Source organism: Panthera tigris, chromosome D3, assembly GCF_018350195.1.
Source record: "Panthera tigris isolate Pti1 chromosome D3, P.tigris_Pti1_mat1.1, whole genome shotgun sequence".
Classification (NCBI taxonomy): domain Eukaryota; kingdom Metazoa; phylum Chordata; class Mammalia; order Carnivora; family Felidae; genus Panthera; species Panthera tigris.
The window spans coordinates 77,678,876-77,704,930 of NC_056671.1; the positions used below are offsets into that span (position 1 = coordinate 77,678,876).

A 26,055-nucleotide genomic window follows, 5' to 3' on the forward strand; every position below is an offset into this window, starting at 1 on the left:
AAGACCACCACTCCTCCCAGTGATTCACTGGTGGAAGATCGAGGCCTGTCATGGGGTCTAACCAAAACCTTTCGATCATCCTGCTGTCTTTGAGGGGAAGTGAGATTGAGGCAGAGCTGGGGGAGGGAACTGGCTGTCTCAAACAATTTCTTTTTTTCTTTTTTAAATTTTTTTAATGTTTATTTTTGAGAGAGAGAGAGAGAGAGAGAGAGAGAGAGAGAGACATAGCGTGAGCAGGGGAAGGGCAGAGAGACAGAGAGGGAGACATAGAATCCGAAGCAGGCTCCAGGCTCTGAGCTGTCAGCACAGAGCTCGACGCGGGGCTCGAACCCACGAAACGTGAGATCATGACCTGAGCCGAAGTCGGAGGCTTAACCGACTGAGCCACCCAGGCGCCCCATCAAACACATTTCTATCGGTATTTTTCCTGTCTCAGAAGGACTGGCTTTGAGTTTCAGCGAGGAAATGCAGGTTGATTTTTACCCACTTAACACGGATACTTGATTATTCTGCCTGCCTTTGGGAGCTCCGAGGCGAGAGGCAGGCAGTGCGAATGGCTGGTGGTCCGTGTGACTCGCCCCTTCAACGTGGTGCCAAGGCTCTGATCTGACCCCAACGCAGCCACCATGCTCCAGGAAGACAGCCAGCCAAGGCCTTTGCTCTGCACCAGCCTCGTAGGACCGCACAGCAACCTTTTAGGGAGACGGAGGGCCCACTCTTCAGTACTTTCCAGCACCACCTGATTTACTTGGCCTGATGTGCTCGATCGTGCAGTCATAGCTCCCGTCTCACTCGGTACATCTCCAGCAGGGAGATGGCGCAGAGCGGTGGCTCAATGCAGGGGGAGTTCCCAGGGCCCTTGGAGGCAAAGGAACCCACTTGCTCTAGCCACTCACTCGGCTGTGTGGTTTCAGGCAAGTTGCCTAATGTCTCTGAGCATCTGTCTTCTTCCTGTATTAAAAGAGGATTTTACTATTTTTGCAAGGTGGGGGCTTTGACTAGAAATATGTTGTCTCTCCTAGGACGTCTCGCTGGAGATCAATAGATGGTAACAATTACACAAGAACTAGAGAGACTGTGTCAGCTCTGTTTGACCATATGTTCTACCGCCTCATGATGTTTCCGTCACTATAACCACATTTCACTGTCTCCGTTCAATAAACATTGAATACCTTCTCTTTCCCAGGTGCAGCGCTGGGTACTGGATCCCCTCTGCAAGAAGTTTCAGTCGGTAGCAGGAAATCTGTCAGTTGAACTTACAGGGCTATAAATCAAGGCAGAAAGAGACGAGTCTCTGTTCTAAATAGATCAAATTGGTTGAGAAACAATACCTCCAGGTCTGGCTCACGCAGGGACAACATCCTAAAGAACCAGTAATTAGTGAAACAGAGACAGGGCAAGGGGGCCTGTTCCAGTTATCTCCGGGGTGCCGACAGACATCTGACATTCGTAAAGAAGCCTAGAGTTCCTCTAGTCCCGGGGGGCACATTCGCCCGGAGCTGGGCTTGTGTAATCAGCGTCAGGGGCAGGGCTCTCTGGCTATAAGCACAGTGGTTATTGCAGATTCTGTTCACGTCTCCTCAGCTGGTGGATCATCACCCTCGCCGCCTCCAAATATACCCAGGAAGACCCTCCTTTTCTCCTTGTAAAAGGATGCACCACCCAGTGAAGCATCCCCTCCCCAGTACCAACCCTTGGCACTCTCCTTCAAAAAGTTTCAGACCTCCTTGGGGGGAAGGAAGAGACATCCAAAATGGAGATCCCTGAATGGAAGTTCACCGTAGAAAGTCCCAACCAGCTGGAGGCAACCAACACAAAGCCAGGAGTATTTCTGCCTATTCCAAAGACTCCCGCACCTGCTGAGATCCTTAACACAAGGACAATGAACCAAGGCCGTGGGAAGTTTGGGCACCGTGGTCTTCGGTATTCACCTTCAGTGGTATGGGAAGTGTTTTCCTACAGGACCGACCCTCTGGCAAACAAAATTTGCATGACAGATAGGATTACTCCCTCCCTGCTGGGGGGTGGGGGGGGGGCGGGAGGGAAAGACTACTTTTCCAGCCAAGACTTACTGCCTTTATGACACATCTGAACAAAGGCCAAGGCAAAAGTTAAAAATAAGTATGTCAGTAGGTGGAAGAAATTCCAAACCGAATGTTTGATTTCTAAGAAGTTCTAGGGAAAACACTCAATGTAAAAACCATACAAGTGTGATAAGGCAGATAAACACCCTGGTCATGTGTTATTTGTAAAGTGATTAGATGGCTTCATAGTTGCCAATGAGTAAGGAAACTATTAGTAAACACAGTTATTATGACCTCATGTGGTTGTCAGAAAAAGAAATGAGCGTTTGGAGTAGGAGTTCGGGTTAAAGAAGAAAATGAAACATCATTGAGAGCCTGAAATTACAGAAAATCGCCTGCACGAGTTAAATTGCATAAAGCTTCACAGATTAAGAACTGTCAGAAATGGGTTAGTGGGTGGTTGCCTTTTACACTGAGGAAAGTGTAACAGACCTAAATTCTCCTGATTATACCCTAGGCTGCCAGACCAAAAAAAAGAGCTGTTTTACCATCAGCGATACAGACTGTCACAATCCCCTCCTTCCCCTACCACTTGTGGAGTCCCAATTGCTTCCCCCAACCCTGTTGCCCCAGCTATGGAACAATTCAGGGTCAGGCCAGCATCACTAAGCGAGGCCAGTGTTCTCCCTACACGCGCAGCTGGAGAGCTCCTTTTATGACTTTATCCTCACCGTGGGTTATAACTCAGACTACGCCATGATGTTCTTCTATCAGAAGCCCTGCATAAAGGAACGAAGACGCCTGTCACCTAAGTCGCCTTAGGTACAGGTAGAGATTTTCAGAGTGTTCCAAGAAGGTCATTCCGTGTCAACACCATCCCGTGGCCCCTATGCACTCCTGCCAGACCACCTCTGCCTGTTTGTCTCCATTCCCTCCCACCCCTCTGTGCTTATCTTCCTTCCCTTGACTTAACCTCATCTTGAGATAAGACGGGTCGCCCTTCAGTGCCACGGAAACAATGGTGGGGGAGACGGACAACCAAAGGGAAGACATACAGGTTCTCCTGCCATAGCTGCGTAGACGCTCCACCACGCTTTCCTAGAATTACAGGAGTTGATGAAGTCGCCCTTCCCTTTCAAGGAATTCATCACAGCCTTTTCAGGAAGGTTACAAGCAGCAGAGAGTGTTTTGTTTACCCAGTTCTGTTCAGCACATACTGGAGTATTAGTCTTAGGTCCAAGGTTCAGCAACAAGGAAAGAGTCCTCACCTGTGACCATTGCACTCCGCTTCATTTGTTGGTGCTGGTTGGGGAGGCTTTGGGCTCGGATTGAAAGCAGGGATGCACAGAAGCTTAGTGACCATGACGGTGAATGGACGTGTTTGATGGCCGTGGAGAAACGTTCCTGCGCATCCCGCTATACTCATCAGGAAACGGTCAATGAAAGCATTATTAGCAGGCTCAGGACGAGCAAAAGTGCAGCAAATAATGACAAAGACTGAACAGGGACACTTTATCTGGCATTAATGCATTGAGGATATGTACTCGCAGCAAGTTTAAAGAGGAGACATTTCCAGGTATGGCTGCCTAACAACTAGGTAATGTGCAGCCGCCAGTGGAAACTTGTACGTCGGGCGTGGAACACATCAAGCCCCTGTTACTTACGTGCCTCCATTCTTCTTTTTTTTTTTTAATATATGACATTTATTGTCAAATTGGTTTCCATATGACACCCAGTGCTCATCCCAACAGGCGCCCTCCTCAATACCCATCACCCACCCTCCCCTCCCTCCCACCCCCCATCAGCCCTCAGTTTGTTCTCAGTTTTTAAGAGTCTCTTATGCTTTGGCTCTCTCCCACTCTAACCTCTCTCTCTCTTTTTTTTTTTTTCCCCCTTCCCCTCCCCCATGGGTTCCTGTTAAGTTTCTCAGGATCCACATAAGAGTGAACACATATGGTATCTGTCTTTCTCTGTATGGCTTATTTCACTTAGCATCACACTCTCCAGTTCCATCCACGTTGCTACAAAGGGCCATATTTCGTTCTTTCCCATTGCCACGTAGTACTCCATCGTGTATATAAACCACAATTTCTTTATCCATTCATCAGTTGATGGACATTTAGGCTCTTCCCATAATTTGGCTATTGTTGAGAGTGCTGCTATAAACATTGGGGTACAAGTGCCCCTGTGCATCAGCACTCCTGTATCCCTTGGGTAAATTCCTAGCAGTGCTACTGCTGGGTCATAGGGTAGGTCTATTTTTAATTTTTTGAGGAACCTCCACACTGTTTCCCAGAGTGGCTGCACCAGTTTGCATTCCCACCAACAGTGCAAGAGGGTTCCCGTTTCTCCACATCCTCTCCAGCATCAATAGTCTCCTGATTTGTTCATTTTGGCCACTCTGGCTGGCGTGAGGTGATATCTGAATGTGGTTTTGATTTGTATTTCCCTGATGAGAAGCGATGTTGAGCATCTTTTCATGTGCCTGTTGGCCATCCGGATGTCTTCTTTAGAGAAGTGTCTATTCATGTTTTCTGCCCATTTCTTCACTGGATTATTTGTTTTTCGGGTGTGGAGTTTGGTGAGCTCTTTGTAGATTTTGGATACTAGCCCTTTGTCCGATACGTCACTTGCAAATATCTTTTCCCATTCCGTTGGTTGCCTTTTAGTTTTGTCGATCATTTCCTTTGCTGTGCAGAAGCTTTTTATCTTCATGAGGTCCCAATAGTTCATTTTTGCTTTTAATTCCCTTGCCTTTGGGGACGTGTCAAGTAAGAAATTGCTCCGGCTGAGGTCGTGCCTCCGTTATTCTAATGAAACAGAAAAGTACGAATGGTGACCTCCCAAGAGCCAGGTGAAGCTGTGACAGGGCCGGGATTCCAAATCCAGAACTTTGACAAAGGAAGATGCAACATTACGGGGTTTTGAGACTTGGAGCGTCACAGGCAAGGTTTAGCATAAGAATCATTTGTTCTCTGTGTTGACCTGATGGCCCTGGTTAGTGAAAAGCACTGATCTATAATTACCAGGGCTAGGGTTGAGGGGAGTGGGGTTGCAATTGGGAGCCCAAACATCTATAACTCTGGAGCTCTGGCATAAGGGAAAAAGTACATTTCTGTTCTGGGGCACAGAATTTTATGTGTGTTCTGTGCATATTTTATGTATGTATCACAAGGGTAAATCTAAGCAGAGACAAAATCATCTTGCCCACGGCAATCTCCAAGTGTTCTGCAAGATCATCCTGGTGGAGTATTATAGGCTGAGCCTCTCCCCTCCCTGCTGGCCACTCCTCCCTTCTAACAGTTTCCCCTGTGGCCCTTTTTGGGGAGCCCAGACTCACACACCTGAGGCCACCATCAATGGATGCGTGTTAGCATGAAAATGGGTCAAGCTTTGTTGTTGTTTGTTGTTGGGGAGGGTTGGTTTTGTCCCGGCATTCCCCACAAGCTGTTCGGGAAGTTTTCTCTCCTCCCCCTCTCCCCACCCAGCCCAGGCCCCCACCCAGGTGGTTACCTACAGACAGCAACTCAGATTGAGCAATCTGAGGCTTTATCGGTGCCACAGAGTTTAAAATACAATTCAAAATATGTGCAACGGACATCATGAAAAAAGGGTCACGGCTGTCATCTTCTCCCTCCGGATCTTGTAAACGTGTACGAAAATATAAAGAACTCGTGCAAATCCATTAAAAAAAGAGGGAAGCCGGCCGAAAAATAGAACAAGCACATAACCGAACAAGTTTTGACCGAAAAACTAAAAATTGTAAATAGACCGATGTTAAGGCATGGTTTCATGGCAAATAAGGGAAATGTGAAATCACATCAGAAGGATGTGATTTTCTTTACAAATCGATAAATGTCAAAATGAAGGAGTATGCGGTGCGGCCCTGACACGATGAAAATGCTTATTTTCCTTCACTACTGGCAGGAATGTAAGTGGGCAGGACCTTTCTGGAGGGCAGTTTATTTTCCCGTTTTGGGGAACGGGGTGGAAGAAAGAAATTCCTTCATGGCTGACCTAATGAAGCAGAAGAAAACACTGGTAGAAAACAGTAGAGGGTGGGGCACCTGGATGGTTCAGTTGGTTAAGCGTCTGACTTAGGCTCAGGTCTTGATCTCACAGTTTGTGAGCTCGAGCCCTGCATGGGGGGCTCTGTGCTGACAGCTCAGAGCCTGGAGTCTGCTGTGGATTCTGTGTCTCCCTCTCTCTCTGCCCCTTCCCTGCTTGTGCTCTGTCTTTCTCTCTCTCTCTCTCTCTCTCAAAGATAAATAAACATTTAAAAAAAAAAAAAAGAAAGAAAACAGTGGACGATAATTTTATAAGCTTCCTGGGGTAGGACCGTCTAAGAATAGAACCAATACCAAAGCCTATAAAGGGAAAGATAGAAGTCATCTGGACTTCACCTTCCTCAGTGGAATTCAGAAGCTAATCTGTTATCCACCATCAAGAACTTGAACCTTTCCCCATCCACCCAGAATATACCAATCACATGTCGGACTTTACTGTTGCTATTCAAGTTAAGATGTAGACGTCTCTTTAACTCCTACCCAAGACAGCAGACATGAATAGACACTTTTCCAAAGAAGACATCCAGGTGGCTAGCAGACACATGAAAAGGTGTTCAACGTCACTCATTATCAGGGAAACACAAATCAAACCCATGATGAGATACCACCTCACCCCTGTCAGAGGGGCTAAAACTCACAACTCGGAGACAACAGGTGCTGGCGAGGATGCAGAGAAAGGGGAACCCTCTAGCACAGTTGGTGGGAATGCAAACTGGTGCAGCCACTCTGGAGGACACTATGAAGGTTCCTCAAAAAGTTAAAAATAGAACTGCCCTATGACCCAGCAATAGCACTACTAGGTATTTACCCAAAGAATACAAAAATACAGATTCAAAGAGGTACATGCACCCCAAATGTTTATTGTAGCATTATCAACAATAGGCAAACCATGGAGAGAGCCCAAACGTTCATCAAGTGATAAAGGGATAAAGAAGATGTGAGATAGATAGATAGATAGATTGATTGATTGATTTTTGTGTCATTTCTCTCTCTCTCTCTCTCTCAAAAACAACAACAAAAAGCGAACTAAAAACATGTTTGAATCCCAACTCCGCCCCATTTCACTAGCTATGTAGTCAACGGCAATTTTTATGTCTTGAGAAATGGAAACAACACTTATGTTTTTACACTGTGACAGTGACAACTGGATGAGACACTATGAGATTTATGCCCATTTCCATTATCTAACCCACTTCCATTATCTTAGATATCTAGGAGCCTGCGGGTACAAAAAGCAAAAACAGGAGACATAATTGCTGAATAACAATATAGAACTGAAAACTTACGACTTACAAACAAAAACAAACCCTCAGCTGAAAGTAATATCTCAGAGAACTTCCCCTCCCACTGGAAAGTGACATCAGAAACCACAGCCGCAAAGAATGTTCTCAAGATGGAGGGCAGGGGGGGAGTCTGGATATCTCAAGGAGTGTCTTATGCAAGCCATCACATTTCAGCGCCAGGTGGTCAGAATTTTGTGCTTTAGTCCCCAAAGTCCTTTTCAGATAGTAGAGTGTCCTTCATTCAGCTCCATCAGAAATATTCAGCACACATACAGGTTATGACATTACGGTAAAAAAAAAAAAAAGTCTATAATCAGAGAAATCACGAAAAGAGGGTATTTATTTTACTAACTTGTCCTAAGATAAAACCCACACTTTTTGCTGGTGGGGGCAGGGTGGAGGAGAAGGCTTTTTTTCTCTTCCTCTTTTACATAGATGGATATCCAAGGAACTAAGAATAGAGCATTTCCTCTTTTCACTTAGGAGATCTTACCCAAGTCAGAAACCATTTGATTACACAAACATTCCTAGTCCTTCCAGATGTCATTTTTCTCTTTATTTTGTCTCTATTATTTTTATTACATTACCTTACACATTTCGTTTGATTAGAAACGTATTGATTGGTTGAAAATTATTTCTAGGCTCCCAAGAAACCCCAGAAATATGGATATTTCTCTTCTCATTTACAAGATATTCTTTAACTCAGAAATTAGAAATCTTTGGGGCACCTGGGTGGCTCCGTTGGTTAAGCGTCTGACTTCCATTTAGGTCATGATCTCACCATCCGTGAGTTCGAGCCCCACGTCGGGCTCTGTGCTGACAGCTCAGAGCCTGGAGCCTGCTTCAGATTCTGTGCCTCTCTCTCTCTGCCCCTCCCCCACTCATTCTCTCTCTCTCTCTCTCTCTCTCTCTCTCAAAAAGAAAGAAAACATTAAAAAAAAAAACTGTGCTAACTTAAAAAAAAAAAGAAATTAGAAATCCTTGCCTTTCATGACTATTTTCACTTGCCCTGGCTGTTGTGCCTGTGTGTGTGTGTGTGCATGTGTGTGCGTGTGTGTGTGTGTGTGTGTACTGGAGTGTGTCAGTAGAATAGTAGAATGATCTTGGACACTGTGACCAAATTGTCATGCAAAGCCATGGCTTCTGTCGAGAATTGAGTAAGAGCTAACCTCTTATCAATTAAAAGTTGTAACGATCCTTTCAGTTTTAAGATAAATAAATTTGGGGGATCTAATGTGCAGTAAGGTGATGACAGTAAACAATACTGTATTATATACTTGAAGGTTGCTAAGAAAATAGATCTGAAATGTTCTCACCACAAAAAGGAAAGGAAATTATGTGAGAGGCTGGAAATGTTACCTAATGCTAGGGTGGTATTCGTTTTGCAATATAGAAATGAATCAGGTCAACACCTTGTACACCTTAAACTTATACAATGTTACATGGTGACTTTATCTCAATAAAGCTGGGGGTGGGAGAGTGTGGTCTTGAGACTAGAAGTTTATGAAGAGAGTCTAGGTGAGAAGGACAGCACACTTATATATTTTAAGATCCAGAGAAATACAAAATCAATTAAGAGACAACAGCATGGTGGGCGGGGTGGGGGTGCGCGTAGGTGGCTCAGTCAGTCAAGCACCTGACTCCTGATTTTGGCTCAGGTCATGAGTTCGTGAATTCAAGCCCCACTTTTAGGCCCTGCACTGACAGTTTGGAGCCTGCTTGGGATTCTCTTTCTCTTTCTCCCTCTCTCTGCCCCTCCCCTGCTCATGCTTTCTCTCAAAATAAGTAAACAGAACTTAAGAAAAAAAAAAAGAGAGCGACAATAGGATATGAATTGTAGGAGCCCATGAGTAGAAGAGGATTGTGTCAAGGGATAAGGTCCATGTTCTAGACCATAAATAAGGCTCAGGGTGTTTCCTCAGGGTGTCTGATGAAAATCCAATGAACAGGTCAACCCCCAGAATGATATAGGAACATAATTCCCACATTTGTTTAGTTTGAAAAGAGAGTTTCTTTTTACAGTAGTATCTTTCAACCTGGAGAAGAATTTGAACTGGTATAGAAATGTTTAAAAGAATCAAATCTTTAGGATTAACGTTTGGGAGGAGACTCTGCATGTTTACTATTCTATGTATGCTCATGTTTAAGAAAATATGATGTGGGGGCACCTGGGTGGCTCAATCGGTTGAGCATCTGACTTCGAGTCAGGTCATGATCTCATGGTTCGTGAGTTCAAGCCCCACATGGGCTCGCTGCTGTCAGTGTGGAGCCTCTTCAGATCCTCTTCCCTGCCGCCCAGCCCCCCGCCCCTGCACCTCCCTCACTCATGTTCTCTTTCTCAAAAATTAATAAAAATGAAAACAATATGATGTGTTCTGGGGTGCCTGGCTGGCTCAGTCAGTGGAGCATGTGACTCTTGATCTCAGGGTTGTGAGTTCAAGCCCCATGTTGGGCATAAAGTTTACTCTCAAAAAAGGAGAGGAGTGCCTGGGTGGCTCAGTCAGGTGAGCGTCCGACTTTGGCGCAGGTCATGATCTCACAGTTCCTGAATTCGAGCCCCACGCCGGGCTCTGTGCTGACAGAGCTCAGAGCCTGGAGCCTGCTTTGGAGTCTGTGTCTCCCTTTGTCTCTGCCCCTTCCCTGCTCGTGCTGTCTCTCTCTCTGTCTCTCTCTCTCGAAAATAAACATTAATAAAATAAAATAAATTAAAATAAATTAAAAAGGAGAAAAAAGAAAATATGATTTGTACTGATTTTTGACCTAGATGTTATTCTGTGTAGTTAGTGTTTAAGAAAATGAGGCTTAAATTTAAATGGAGTTACCCAGCCAGCTCCTCCCCTACTGGACCCCTCCTCAGCGTCCTGTTCAGCTGACTCTTTCCAGAACCCTTTTCCCTACCTGTGCCCACTCCTCAAGTATAAAAGTAATCTAAACAGTGCACTGTTAACTTGCTCAGGATCTAGTCAAAAGGGCGCCACTCAAGCCCCCACCACATGACAATACAATGGTGGTCATTTTAAAGGTCCATCGACGCCCCATAATTAGCAAGGAACCAGCTCCCAGCAGCCCTCTCGGCCCCTCCTCTCAAAGCCCGATTAATCAGCATTGCTCCCTCACAGAGGCAACTAATGCGAAACATCCCATTTGCTTGCTTAGTTTACAAAAGCTCTTAAAGCATTTAAAATTGATCAGCTTCTGTTTCTACCAGTTGTGGCTTTTGTTAGGATGGAGATCAAGTCAGGCTTCCTGCTCAGTCTTCCACAAAAAAATGGCAAAAACAAACCCAAACCCACATCTTCTTTTTACGAACAAATCACACAAGAAAAGGACGGGCGCATCGAATGTTTACACGCGCCATCAGGTGTCAGAAGTTTGGCTTGCCTTTGTTTTCCAAACTGCTAGATGCACGGAAATGATAATGCTTTCTCTTCTTTCCGATTGTTCTATAAATGTCCTGACCTCTCGTTTTACGGGCACACGGACATCACATAGGGTCTCTTAGAGTGCACGGTGCTAGTTAAAATAAAGGTACCAGTGAGTGAGGCTAGACAGTGCTTCTCAAACTCTGAGGACTGTAAGAACCCCCTGGGAATGTTAACATGCAGATTCTGACTCTGTTGGTCTGAAGTGGCCCGGATATTCTGCATTTCTAGGTCTCAGGAGCTGTCAGTGTTCTTTGTCCCCTCATCCCATACCCAGCAGTCAGGATGGTAACAGTGAGATAGATGTGCCTGGAAATCGAGGGTTTAGTTTTGCTCAGGGGGCAAAACCTTTACAAGGCACGCCCTGCCAAGAAAGATAAGTTGCTTGTGTCCGTGGCATTTTCCTTTCCTAGAAAACATTGGGGGAGGAGTGCCTTTTTGTCAGATGTCATAGTAACACTGACAACTAGTCTCTCTTATATCTGAATTTCCGCCCCTCCTTTCCTTGCATCGCTATCATTCGGTGTAATAACAGTGAGTCCAATGGAAATTGCCCAGCTCCCTTAAAATTCCGGACCTATGAAGGAAAGAAAGCAATTCTACTGGCCGGGGTGGGAGCCAGCGAGTTGGGGCTTAGCGGCTATTTATTTCAATAAACCCTTCTGGTAATAAAGCTTCAGGGCAGGGGGGCTGAGTTCGGGGGGCAGAGATGAAAGAAAGCCCTGGCTGAAGAAACAATGACCAAAGTCATCCAACTGTCACTTCAACGCTGGTGAGTTGTGGATACAGGTGCCCAGCAAGGCCTGATAGCAACATCCCTCGGGGTTGGTTGTGACCCAGGCATCAAAGAAGGCCACCTCGAAGCCCAGAGGAAAACGGCAGCCAGAGGAAAAAACAAGGGTGGGGCCCCTGTGAAGAGATTAAATGTACCCTCACTTTCATCAGGAGCTCCGATCAGCTGGGCAGATTACCGAGCCCCTGGGCAGAGCCCTGGAGGACGCAGATTAGAGACAGCACGCGTGTGCGCAGGCGTGTGCACCTGCACGTGTGTCTGTGCGAAAGGATAGTGACGGGAAAGGAAGCCCCCGCCGCTCCAGATTCTCTCACAGCTGGATCAAAACAGCTCCAGAAAAGACTGTGGACAGAGCCGCCCCCGGGCGCATTCTAATTTTTGTCCCCGTAAGCTATGCTGTTATCACGGTCCAGTGCTTCCTCTCTGTTCATCTGGGACAACCTTTGCCCCCCACCTTGCCCAGGCCCTAATTTTCCTAGTAGGATCCTTTCAGTTCCAGAAAGACAATAAGATAACTGAAGGCTCGGCAAGAGATGATTAATACCCCGTGTACCAAACCACCATGCCTGCCCGCTGACCGAACTACACAGTTGGGAACAGAGAGGAGAAATCCTGAGGCTTCTAGAGGTCAGACCTCACTGGGGCCATAGGCCTTCAGAGGGCCTGCTGCCTTCCCGGAGAGGGGAAGCGCAGGAATGATTTTTAAGATCCCTGTGCTTTTGGAGCCTGTGTTGAAATAAGGAGAAGGGAAAAAGATGAAACCAGGCAAAGCCGGAGCTATGAGGGCAGCTGACTCCCAGAGGGCGGACTTTTCAGGTTCAATGGCCCTCTGCGCAGAAAGTTATGTGTCTCCAATCAGTTATGCTGTCATCACCTATCATGCTGCCCGAGGGCCTAAAATAGACACTAATGTGCAACTTTTATCCTTGTGACATGCAACCCTATCTGGAAATAGAACCAGGCCGATGGCCTGTGGTTGTGAATCCGTTTAATTTAGAGCTGGGAATTAGAACAGAGAAAATTTAGACAGCAAGGAATCAAACCTTCCTTGGACACTCGAGGAAAGCTCGGCCCTGAGAAAGGAAGGTGAGGGGCAGGGGCAGGGCACAGCCACTACTCCTGGTCTGTGCCACACCAGACTATCCATGTCTCCCCGGCACAAGTTAAGACGGGTTTATTTAAAATAGTTATCTGTCAAGGATCTCCTTTGTGCCAGCTGCAGCAAGGAGAGGTGGAGACACGGCGGACATGGCCTTCAGCCCGTGGAGCTGACGGTCTAGTTCCGGAGACTGATAAGCGAATACGATGTCAAGTACGGCCACCCAAGAAATTAAGCTGCTACCGCTTTGGCTATGTTACGAAGGAAGAAAGCCAGGGATGGAGACCAAGAGGGATCAAGAGGGACGACTGTTTCGGGTTAGGTGCAGAGCAGGTCTCAGCGGCATTTCAGCTGGGATCTGGAGGATTGGAGAATCATCCTCGGCAGAGTCTAGGGCAAGTACAAGTAAGCACAACATTGAGGAAGGAGAGCTTCCTGTGATTCAAGAACCTGAGAAGACAAGATGCTCGGGTGTTGGATTTCAAAGATCTGGGTCCAAACCAGTTGACTCTGCCAACTGCCAGCCTTGTGCCCTACACACATTAGAGCGCTGGGATTTTGAGGTCGTAAGACTCAGTGGTTAGACATATTGTCGTCACCTTGATGGCCACTGAGATCAGAAGTCACTGATTCCACATTTCACGTGACTTCTACTTAGGATATATGTACATGTATATTTTTTAGGTTTATTCATTTATGTTGAGAGAGAGAGAGAGAGAGAGAGAGAATGTGAGCAAGTTGGGGAGGGGCAGAGAGAGAGAGAAAGAAAGAAAATCCCAGGCTGGCTCCAAATCCGCAGCACAGAGCCCGATGGGGGGCTCCAACTCACGAACCTGAGATCATGACCTGAGCCGAAGTCAGTTGCTTAACCCACTGAGTCACTCAGGTGCCCCTCTACCTTGGACATTTATTGTTGTTTCCTACACGATACAGAATGTTTGCCATTTCTGAGGAATATAAAATTATCTTTTGCTCCCACGCTGACTTTCTTAACTCTAATGTTTTAGTATTGCTACCTCTGTGACCTTAGGTCACAGGTTTCCCTAAGAGATATCGTATCTTTATTTCATTGTTTTGTGACTTGGTAGGACTGAATGAGACACCAATGAACCTGACTCTGATTTTCATAGCGCATTTTGCTCTGTACTGTAACTTCTAACTAACAAATACTAGCAACTGTGAATTTCTCAAACTGCCACTGAGAGACTGAACAAAAACATGAAGCACATTGTAACACAAATGTTTAAAAATTCAGCATTTATTAAATGATCGCAGAGGAAACGTGTCTAAGTAAGGGCTAAATACTTAGGCTATCTACTCAGCTGTTCTTCCTCTGTTTTAAAGTGTTCAGTCAATGCAACAGAAATATCGACCCAACTTTGAGAAAAAAAAAAAAAAAAAAAGTATAGGTCCACAGCCCTAATTACAACATCTGTCACCTACATCCTGAGCCCTCGTGAACTGTCTCTGCCCTGAATTGTGACGATGTTGATGATGACTGATAATAACGAATACGTACCTCGGGCTTACTACGTGCCAGGTGTTCTCATTGCTTTATTTACTTCCTTGACCCTCACAGCAATCCTCCGAAAGGGGATATAGTGCTATGTCCCTATTTTATGGACGAGGAAGCTGAAGCCCAAGAAAGAAACTTTAGAAAGTTAGCTTAAGTCGTGACAGTATTAAAGCCTGGTAGAGCTTCACACTTCCTGTCTTAGCCACGCCTCACTGATCCAGCTGTGGAGTATTCCTGAAGTTCTCCTGAAGCATTTGTCCCCAACGATTATTAGGGAACAAAGTAGACTCTTCTGACAGTTTTGACAGGGAGACAAGGAAGAGCTTATGCTATGCGCAAACAATCTAAAAATCCAAATTGGATGTTGATGTCCCCTGAAATCCCTTCTTGGCCACCCCATGCCCTATAGGGCTTTTCTCGGTGTCGGCCCCACCCCCACAGCTCTCATTTCTGTCAATCGTCTGCACATTCTGAGTTCCCCTGCCAACATCTGGTCCTCGCCTCAGCTGTATAAAACGTTCAAGGTCTTCTCAGTCCCTGCTCCCCCCGTCCCCCCGCAGCCTACAAAAAAAAAAAAAAAATCCACACGCTCAGCTACAACCTGTCTTTCCCCAGAACAAATTCCACATCCTCAGAAAGTAATAATGGTAGGTAGTAAGGCAAATTGTGTTTCTGGTAGAATTTGTTTCTATGTAGTTACGTAGCTCTTGTAATTCTCATCTTAATGGCTCATCAAGTTACTTCCTGCTGATGTTCTACACTTAATAAACCATCCTTTTCCTGTTGGGTATTTTGGTAGTTTTCGGTGGGTTTTGTTGGTGTCGTTGTTTGTTTCTGTTTTGTTTTATATAATACTGCAACAAACATTTTTATTCGTTTGGGAAAAAAATAAAAGTTTGGCATTTAGTGATTACTGGAAAATTCTTCTAACGTTCTGTTATTTCTTTGTGAGTCTCATTAGCATGGCTCCAAACCGCTGATTTCATGGCCATTTATTTCTTTTTACCTTGAATTGATGTATAACATCCAGGCAGGAAAGAACGGGATACATTCTCACAGTGAACTTGCCTCCTCCCGCCGGCCCCCAGCACCCAGATCAAGAAATGGAATATTCTCAACACCCAGAAGCCCTCCTATGATCCTTTGGTCACTAACTCCTCTAAAGTAACCCCTATCATGACTTCAACGTCATAGGTAGTTTTGCTGCTTTGGAGTATTTTGCCTATAGGTCAATCATTCTCGTCGCCACGTAGTATTTGGAGTTTTTTATCTATAGGCCATTCATTCTCATTGCCACTTAGTATTCTACTATGTGAATGGACTGCAATGTAGCTATCCATTCCACCGTTACAGGTTATTCTTTGCAAAGCTTCCAAGTTTGAGGTCACTCTAAATAGCGCTGCTCGGGGCGCCTGGGTGGCTCAGTCGGTTAAGCGTCTGACTTCAGCTCAGGTCACGATCTCGCGGTCCATGAGTTCGAGCCCCGCGTCGGGCTCTGTGCTGACGGCTCGGAGCCTGGAGCCTGCTTCCAAGTCTGTATCTCCCTCTCTCTCTGCCCCTCCCCCGTTCATGCTCTGTCTCTCTCTGTCTCAAAAATAAATAAACGTTAAAAAAAAATTAAAAAAAAAATAAATAAAATCTACTATCTCACTCATTGAATCATTCCCAAAACTCATGAGGTGGGGCAAGGTCACGACTGCCAGCCAGTTAACAGCCCAGGCCCTGGAGGAAGTCAGTCCTTTTCCAACAAAGACATTGGGTTTTAAGTGGCAAAGCTGGGAGTAAATCCAGGATTTCTGTCTCTAAAACTTGGCATTGTTCCTGCATAAAGGATCAGAGTTAATATCTGACAGCAGTGACATGCAAGCTGAAAGAACTCTGCACCCAGGGCTTGTCTGCGAGCTGAGGCCCCAGCCTGAGGACGGCTGTGAGCCTGTGTCTGGGAGCAGGGAGACCCCCACGTGCACCCCCAAGAGCAGGTGCAGACCCCACGCTCCTTTTCCTGCCGGGATTTCATTTAGAAAGATAAATTTGGATATTTGCTCCTGCATATCTCCCGAAGGACAGCTCAAAAACAAACACACAAACAAACCTAAGCAAACCACAAGTCACCTGCTGATGCACTGGGGTCCTGGTCCCCCGCCTGTGGGGCCTCTAGGCTCTAAGACTGAGAAAGTGATTCATTTCCTCTTTTTCTTTTAGTTTCCTTTCTCTGCCTGTCACCTCTTTCCTTTCTCTGAGGAACTCGACAAAGTGGGTCCTGTTTACAATCCTTGCATTCTGGTTGGAATTCGGCCCATCATGCTGACGCTTTGAGTTTTCCCGGGCAGAGCCCCCTTGTGTGCTTGGGATGGGGAAGGCACCCACTGGGAATTGTGCTGGTGGGGGGGGGGGTTCCTGGTGGGAGGGCTGCCACTTTCTTGCCCTGCCCTTCTCATTCTGGGAAGGGTGATGGGGGGAGGCAGACGGGGAAGGAGCCTTTCCCATGTGGCACCCACAGCTGCTACCTGACTTGCCTTCATTATCCCTTTTCATTCTCAGGACAAAGCCCTGGGTGGGAGGTATCATTATTAGTCTCCCTTTCCAGAATAGGAAACCTTGGCTCAGAGAAGTGAAGCAACTTGCTCAAGTACACGGAGCAAGTAAACAGTGAGGCTGGGATATCAATACAATGAAATAACAAAACAAGGTGTAAGAGAACTAAGTCCCCCACTAACCTAAGTTGTACCTAGCATCGTCCTTCTTTGGGAGTCTCATCTTTCAGGTACTTCTTGTCAGCGAAAATACAGATAAACCCATTATGAGTTGAAAATATCCTAAGTCGCTGGGCTCCTGGGTGGCTCAGTAGGTTGAGCGTCCGACTTCGGCTCAGGTCATGATCTCTAGGTCTGTGAGTTCGAGCCCCGCGTCGGGCTCTGTGCTGACAGCTCAGAGCCTGGAGCCTCTTCAGATTCTGTGTCTCCCTCTCTCTCTCTGCCCCTCCCCTGCTCACACTCTGTCTCTCTCTCTCCCTCTCTCAAAATAATAAATAAACATTTAAAAAAATTAATACAATACAATAAAATAAAATATCCTAAGTTGAAAATGCATTTACTACACTGACATCAGAGCTCGGCCGCGCCTCCCTCACCTGAGCTCCGACCACTGACATGAGCCCGCCGTGGCGCAAAATCCTGTCACACAAAGCCTGTTTGAGAACCAGGTGTTGACTGTCGTGTGTGATGCACCGACCCCGGCGCTGAGGTTGAAGAACAGGACGGCGTGTGGGCACAGGTTGTCAGCGACCCCACGATCAGAAGTGGCACAATCTACGGACCGAGCCAGCCAGGCATCCCATTAATGGGTATTTTTTAAACATTATATTTTCTAAGTGGTTGTTGCTGGACTGTAAGTCTATTCTAATTTTTTTTAACGTTTATTTATTTTTGAGACAGAGAGAGACAGAGCATGAACGGGGGAGGGGCAGAGAGAGAGGGAGACACAGAATTGGAAACAGGCTCCAGGCTCTGAGCCGTCAGCACAGAGCCCGACGCAGGGCTCGAACTCACAGACCGCAAGATCATGACCTGAGCCGAAGTCGGCTGCTTAACCGACCGAGCCACCCAGGTGCCCCTGTAAGACTATTTTAGAATACCGATGTGGTATCTGACTTGACATCTTTTATAATTTCTCATGGCTTTTCTTTCTCACTTTGTGTCTCCTGCTAGAAATGCCAGAGTGCTGGGGCTGCTGATTTCACACCGGCCACCTCTCTCTCTCCCTCCTCCCTCCCCCCCCCCCCCCCCTCCCTCCCTCTCCTTCTCCAGCATTGTCCACCTGCCCTCTCCCGCACATGGATAGCTGGGGGTGGGGGATTCCTCCCGGGCACTACCCCCTCCCTTGTCCTGTCTGGGAATAAGAATAAGCAAGAATAAACTCTCACTCCATTTTTTCCCTTCAGCTCTGGCAGGTGGCTTTTTCATATTCGATTTGACTCCAGGGACGATCAGAGATCCCCAAAAGCTTTAAGCAGAGAAGGGATCTTGCTTTGAGTAAAAAAAAAAATTTTTACGTTTATTTATTTTTGAGAGAGAGAGATTGAGAGAGAGAGAGAGAGAGAGTGCAAGCAGGGGAGGGGCAGAGAAGGAGAGGGAGACACAGTATCTGAAGCAGGCTCCAGGCTCTGAACTGTCATCACAGAGCCCGATGTGGGGCTCGAACTCACAAACCAGGAGATCATGACCTGAGCTGAAGTCGACGCTTAACCGATGGAGCCACCCTGGTGCCCCAGATCTTGTTTTTTAAAAATAAAAATCTGCTCCACTCTGGAAGCAGTGTGGACAATGGATAGAAAGCCTCGAAGAAGGGACAGGGGAAATTAGCATTAGAGAAAGTCAAGCTGGCTGCCTTGTGAAGAACAGACAGAAGAGGGGTAGGGTACGGGGGTGGGGGTGGGGTGCAGGGAGCCCCTGCAGGGGCCCAGGTGAGAGGAGGAACCGGTGTAGAGCGAGCCAACAGGTGTTCAGGATGATTTCAGACAGACTGGCTGTGAAGGTGCCCGAGAGGGAGGGAGGAGGGTGAGTCCTGGGTCTTCGGCCTGGACATCTGGAGGGGGTGGGTGGGGTAAGAGTAGGTCAGGATGGGCTGTGGGAGTGGGTGAGACTGGGCAGGGGGAGAGAGAGGGGTGGGCGGAAGGCAGCGGCCTCTGCCAGAAGGAAAGCAGCTGAGAAGGACCCAAGAAGGAGAAGGAAAACAGAACGCTTCGGACAGTGCCCGGCTAAGTGTGCTCATCATCATCACCTCTTCCTCTGAGCATCTCAACTTTTAAATCTGGAGGTTTGTTGCTGAAGAGAAATACTTTTATGGGGAAAAAAAAAAGAGGCAGATTGTAAATGCCCAGCATCTGTGATCTCTTCTGATTACTGTCAACCTTTCTTCTTTTTTATTTTTTTAACGTTTTTATTTATTTTTGAGACAGGGAGAGACAGAGCATGAACAGGGGAGGATCAGAGAGAGGGAGACACAGAATCTGAAACAGGCTCCAGGCTCTGAGCTGTCGGCACGGAGCCCGACACGGGGCTCGAACTCACGGACCGCGAGATCATGACCTGAGCCGAAGTCGGACGCTTAACCGACTGAGCCACCCAGATGCCCCTTTCTTATCAACCAATAACTAGGTGTAATGAACTAAGCGTAGAGTAAGAAGTTTTGGATTATCATGGCCACTGGCTTACTTCTTAGCACTGCAAATTCAGGGAAATGATAGTAATCTTCAGTTTTGGTTTTCTCCTCTGTGTGTGGAAAAGTGAAAACCTAGTCCACAAAATTGTTTTAAAGTGGAAGGTCCTTCCCAACATCCCATTAATGGCCAGGGATTTTACTCAACAAATATTTGCTGAGGTCTGCTCATGTGCCTGGTACCATAGGTCTAGGTGCTGGGAAAGAACACACCATATAAGGTGTGAGCTCATGTCAAGTTTGAGTTCAGAAGGGGAACCAGACAATAAACAAGTCGGACAACTAAAGAAAATAGATCTCACGGTAGAGAGTCATATGGAGGGTAGGGGTGGGCAATTTTAGACAGGATTGTCCGCGGCGGGGGGGGGGGGCTTGCCAAGAGAATAGCATTTTTTCTGAGACCTGAATGGCCAGAAGTATCTAGTTATGAAAAAATCAGGAGAAAGCATTCTAGGCAGAGTCCAGGGCGAGGGTAAAGGCTCAGAAGCAGGAAGGGATTCGGTGAGTCAGAAGAAGGCTCAACGAGGTGGGTATCAGTGAGATGCACTGGCGGCCCCCTACATGTTATTCCCAAGGCTCACAAGTCCACTAGGTCAGTGACACAGAGTCCCCCCTGGGGTGCTGTCGGCAGATGGAATTAGGCATGGATGAGGGTAAGCAAGAATGCCGCCTCCATTTCCACGACAGTGTGCCGGAGTTGACGTTGTACCTTCTACTAAAGGCGGCAACTATCCCTACAGCCGGCTAAGAATTCTGCTCCCTAGTTGTAACACTCAAAGCTTCTGGACACTCCGAACATCTTCTAATTTCTAGTTCCCCTCTCGTTTATCAGTCGTGTCGTGTTTTGCCCCTTCTGCCTCTCGTCGATCATGAGTACCAAGAATTTCAGCCCTGCCTCCTCCATTCCACTGGGCAAATGCTATGGGTCGGATTGTGAATGTGTTATCACTGTTTTAATCCTTTTTTCCTAAGACTGTTTATCCTGGAGGTCCAGGCTTCTTTTGTCTCCTGAGGATAATTAACAAGTCTTTTTTTTTTTTTTTTTTTGGCCTCTTTCCCTACTTGTTTTGTTTTTTTTTTTATAAAGTTTATTTATTTATCGAGAGAGAGAGAGAGAGAGCAGGGAGGGGCAGAGAAAGAACGAGAGAATTCTAAGCAGACTCTGCAGGTCAGCACAGAGCCCAGCTCGGGGCTCGAGCCCACCACCTGTGAGATCATGATCGGAGTCAAAACCAAGAGTCGGCCGTTTAACTAACTGAGCCAACCAGGCGCCCCCTACATAATTTTTTTTAATTGTGAAATATAACGCTCATCCAGTAAAATCAATGTACAAATTATTTTCACTTAACTATCTTGTAAAAATATTCCCATGTGTCATAATTTCATAACAAATGAGATTCCATTTTTAATTATTTGCTAATTCATATATATTTTATTTCTTTAACTAGACTCTACACTATTTGAGGTCAGGTATCATCTTTTTAAATTAATTGCCTTATTTTTGAGAGAGAGAGAGAGAGAGAGAGAGGCAGAGCACATGAGCAGGGGAGGGGCAGAGAGAGAGAGAGAGGAGAAAGAGAGAATCCCAAGCAGGCTCTGTACTGACTGCCACTGTGGAACCTGGTGTGGGGCTTGAACTCACGAACCGAGAGACCATGAGTCAGCAGCTTAACTGACTGAGCCACCCAGGCGCCCCAGGTATCATTTCTTAAGTGGTTTTTCATCCTCTCCATTAGTGTAGAAGCTTGTGAAAATGAGGATTTTCAGGCCAGGGCCCCATGGATTGTGAAGCACACTAATAATGTGAGATCAGGTCTGCATTTTAAATCGATCCTGAGGTCGTAGTTACACAGATTACACTTAAACAATCATTGTTTTCTACTCACACAAGACTGAATCGCCTTGCTAGCAGTTATTCAATAACCACCTAAAAATCATTTTATCATCAGACGCTCTGGATTCTAATAAACACAGCATTTCCTAATCGTGTCTTGATTAAATCCTCTAAGTCAGTTGAATTTACCAGTTGTTGAAAATCAACAACACAGCGATACCGACTGATTTCCACTGTTCAATTGATACTTGTTGAGCCATAACACTGCCTACTTCTCTTCTGGAATCTTCACAGATGAATAAAGCACAAACATGCTTGATGATCGTTATTTGTGATTATCCAGCAAGAAAACAGAAAAAAGTATATTAATGGGGGGGGGGGAGCACGCATCACCATGTGCACAAATGGGGGAGGAGCAGAGGGAGAGAGAATCCCAAGCGGGCTCCACGCTCAGCACGGGGAAAGAGGGCTTGATCCCACGACCGTGGGGTCATGACCTGAGCTGAAATCAAGAGTCAGACGCTCAATGGACTGCGCCACCCCGGTCCCCCAAACATAACAACATTTGTAAACCAGAGAGAAGAAAATGAAGCATAGAAACTTTGGGGGATTAAACAAATTTAAAATGCGGTCCAAATTTTACAATGTGCTTATACGTTGCACTAACGAAAATTAAATTTGCTTTCAAGCTCCACCCAAGAATTTATCAAAAACTCGTTTGGCCTTGTGAGTGAGAAGCCTGGGGGTGGGACGAAGGGAAGGCATCATACCACAGTCTCCAACTAAGATGTGCATGCCTTCTGTGGCTGACAGGTGTCCTAAACCTGTTCCCTTAGAAGCCATCTCATTTCTTATCTTAACCACACTACTCTGGAGCTTTATTTCTGGCCGCTTGAACCCACTGTCAAGTTTACTAAGGGCCTTTTGGTTTACAAATTGTGCAAATTGCAAATAGGATGAAAGAAAACGTATATACAGAAATTTTTAAAAGGCCCCTGATAAGGGAGATGTGATGGCTTGAGCTGTGTCCCTCAAAAAGATATGCTGAAGTATACGGCCCCCCCCCCATCTCATCATCCCCTACCTCCATCTATGAACGTAAACTTATTGGAAAACAGGGTCTTTGCCGATGGAGTCTCATTAAAATGAGATCCCACTGGAGCGGGGAGGACCCTCAAACAATGACTGATGTCTTCGGAAGAAATTTGGAAAGAAGGCCATGTGAGGACTGAGGCGGAGATTGGAGCGATGTATCTACGAGTAAAGGAAGGTCATTACTGCAGGCGACCACGGGAAGCTGAAAAGACAAGGGAGATTTCCTCCCGTTGAGACCCCAGAGAGAGCACGGCCCTGCCCCTACCAAACCTTGATGTCAGCCTCCAGAATTGTGCGGGAATGAACTATTGTTTTAAGATTTTATTTTATTTGTTTAAAGTAATCTCTATGCTCTGTTCCCAAGTCGGTGCTTGGACTCACGACTCTGAGATCAAGAGCTGCCCGCTCCACTGACCGAGCCCTCCAGGTGCCCACGCTCCCATTGTTTTTTTTTTCTTAAATTTTTTTTCAACGTTTTTTATTTATTTTTGGGACAGAGAGAGACAGAGCATGAACGGGGGAGGGGCAGAGAGAGAGGAGACACAGAATCGGAAACAGGCTCCAGGCTCCGAGCCATCAGCCCAGAGCCTGACGCGGGGCTCGAACTCACGGACCGCGAGATCGTGACCTGGCTGAAGTCGGACGCTTAACCAACTACGCCACCCAGGCGCCCCAGGCTCCCATTGTTTTAAACCCCTCAGTTTGTGGTACTTTGTCGTGGCAGCCTTAGGACCCTAATATAGGAGAAAATTATAATCGTGCTGAAAAATATCAAGTCTTGCTCCAATAGAATGTGGTCCTATCCTAATCAGGAAATGTGGGAATTTTATTTTTGTATTTTTTTTATTGGCGGGAGGTTGGCGGGTGGAGAAGGGCAGAGGGAGGGAGGGAGAGATTCTTAAGCAGGCTCCACGCTCAGCACAGAGCCCAACACGGGGCTCGATCCCACGACGCTGGGATCACGGTCTGGGCCGAAATCAAGAGTCAGGCACTCAACGGACTGAGCCACCCGGGTGCCCCATGGAAATGTGGGGATTTTGATGAGACGGGGGTTAATACTGTGACTGTCCTTGTGGACACTACCATCTTGGAGGAGGATGACCACAGCACATATCTTCATGAGTCACAGCGTCACCCCTCTTGGCTCAGCTCATCTAGTAACAGTGCAGCCAGAGTGAACTGTCTAGAATCTGATCCTATCACCCACGTGCCTAAAACCTTCAGTGGTTCCCCCGTGCCCCACCCCCCCAAATAATACACAGACTCCTGAGGTGGCTTCCGTCTCCACTCGCCTCTCACCCCTTCCTCCTCACACTGCCCTGCAGTCTTTGCCCAGAACATACTTCTTTTCTTTGGCCTCATTGCTTAGCCGATCCCATTTATGCCTCGGTCCCTTTCTACGCAGATGTCCTTTCCTTCCCCATGGCCCTCCGGGGCCGTCCCACAGTCCCCCCTAATTTCCGCGGGACAGCCTTGACGCACATCTCGTTGCACCCGCCTGTGTCCTTACCTGTATCACCCTCTAGCCTTTGCTACTCAAAGTGAGGTCCGGGGGACAGGCACGCGGGCATCACCAGAGTTTGTGGAGCTCAGGTAGATTTTCACCATCAGATGTGCATTTTCACCAGAGACTTGGGTGGTTCTCATGCACATTGGCTTTGTGAGGTGTTGGTCTCTTCAGCATAACCTCCACGGGGGTAGGGAGCACTGTCTCCCAGAGCGGAGCACAGTAGCTGTTTAAAGAGAGATGTAACCGATGAATGCATCGGGCCCATTTCCTGTTAACACGCGTGCCTCGCAGGAAAAAAACAATGACCAGACTAGAAAAAAGCAAGTCTCCTTTTATCGGCATACAGAGACTCAGGTCCTTAGCCTGTACGTATTTGTCACAGCTCTCTTGAAATTCCCCCTTACATCTGTCATATTCTTTGTTTTCCTGTCAAATCCTATTTTCTGCACGAAACACGCGAATGACTGTTCTATTACTAATCATGTTTTCTGTTCTGTTTTGTGTTTTTTTCTTTCTTTTTTTTTTTTTTAGTAATTAAAAAAAAAAAACGCTCTCATGACAACACAGGCATAGCCAGGTTTACACTGTTATTTTTGAACTTGGTCCATGAAAACTGATACCTGGTAATAGCTTTAAAAATGGTCCTCACCGTTCTTTTTTCCTCCTTCTCTCTCTCCCCTCCCTACCCCAGCCCCTCCCCTCTCCGCCTTTTCTCCCATTCAGCAGATAACTGGGTATTCTAATGCTTCCTGATAAGTCTTTGTGATGTCAGTCCCGGGGGTCAAAATACGCTGATAGGTTTCTATTTCTCACAAGCTCTCAGTAAACGATACGTCACTTTTCCAGAGAAGTATACAGGTAAGAGAACCTTTCCACGCTCAGCTTCTAATTCCCTTCATAGAATGTTAAATCTGACAGTTTATGAACCATCTCAAATTCAGAATCTTTTTTTAACGATTATTTATTTTTGAGAGAGAGAGCGAGAGAGAGCGCGAGCGAGCAGGGAAGGGGCAGAGACAGAGGTAGACAGAGGATCTGAAGTGGGCTCTATGTTGACAGCAGAGAGCCAGATGAGGGACTTGAACCCACTAACCCATGGCTGAGATCATGATCTGAGCCAAAGTCAGACACTTGACCAACTGATCCACACACGCGCCCTCAAATCCAGAATCTGGAAAATCCTCCATAAATTGCTGACTTGACCCACCTCTGAAGCCTATCTCCTCTTAGCTTCTCTCCTCCCTTCCCCTCCCCGCAAGCTGAATTTGCAATTCGCTAAAAGGCACCACTTGCCTAAGGTTTGTACCTGGTAGGGGTCACGTGGCCAACAACCTTTTGTAATGATAATGTTCCAGGACGAGATTGGCACCCTCTCTGTAGGTAAACAACCGTAGGACTGGCTTTTCTTTCGATGAATGTATTCCCTGCATTTCAGGGCGCACGATGTGGCCAGAAGTTTCCTAATTCATCCAGTCAGAAAGTTAATGGTGTCCCTTAAGTATTAAGACAGTCAAAATGAGCCCTGGGAGAGTCCCCGTGGCTCTGCGCTGTGACAAAAGATTTGGAGGCCCCACCTCTGCGGCGCTTCCCAGGTCGGGGGGATAACTCCTCAGTGCGGCCCCCTCTTAACCCTCTGAGTGTTTACCACACTCAAAACTACGTTGTTTAAACTCAGGAGGAGTCTGGTTCCACGATGATAGCACTGTCTACACTTCTGTAGGACCAAGCCATGAATAACTAAATACTTTCAGCTTTGCGTAGATCGGGTGATCTCAGGTAAATAAACAAGCTCAAACGCCTACTGGGGCCACGTAATGTAAATGGCAAACGCAACAGGGGGGAGCGTGGCGGATGGGAGCTCCCGCCCCAGGTCCAAGCGGGAGAGGCTCCCACACTTCCAGCCAGCTCTGCTCTGCTCGGAAACGGAGCCCCGGTTGTCAGAGCTTCGCCTTTTACAAAGGACGCCAGAGATCGGGGATTTTAATGTAGTCTCTCAAGTTTTAAATGTTGGTAACCACTTCAAATCTTCAGAAGACATTTTGCAAGTCAATACCCTGAACCAAAAGCAAACACTCCTGGGAGCCAGACAGCCCTAACTGGCCAATTTGTAACCTGGCCACTGAACAGTGCAGATAATTAAGACCATTCACTTTCAAAACAATAACAACAACAACAACAACCCAAACAACAACAAC

The 26,055-nt window shown here is 46.6% G+C and overlaps 1 long non-coding RNA gene across 1 annotated transcript; it reads right to left on the reverse strand.

The window, feature by feature from the left end:
- Positions 1-345: 345 nt before the first annotated feature.
- LOC122232323 lies at positions 346-24,519 on the reverse strand. Its single transcript, XR_006209659.1, has 3 exons — positions 23,861-24,519; positions 3,293-3,440; positions 346-951 (listed from the first exon to the last, which is right to left on the reverse strand). It is a non-coding gene; the product is annotated as an uncharacterized LOC122232323 (long non-coding RNA).
- Positions 24,520-26,055: the final 1,536 nt, after the last annotated feature.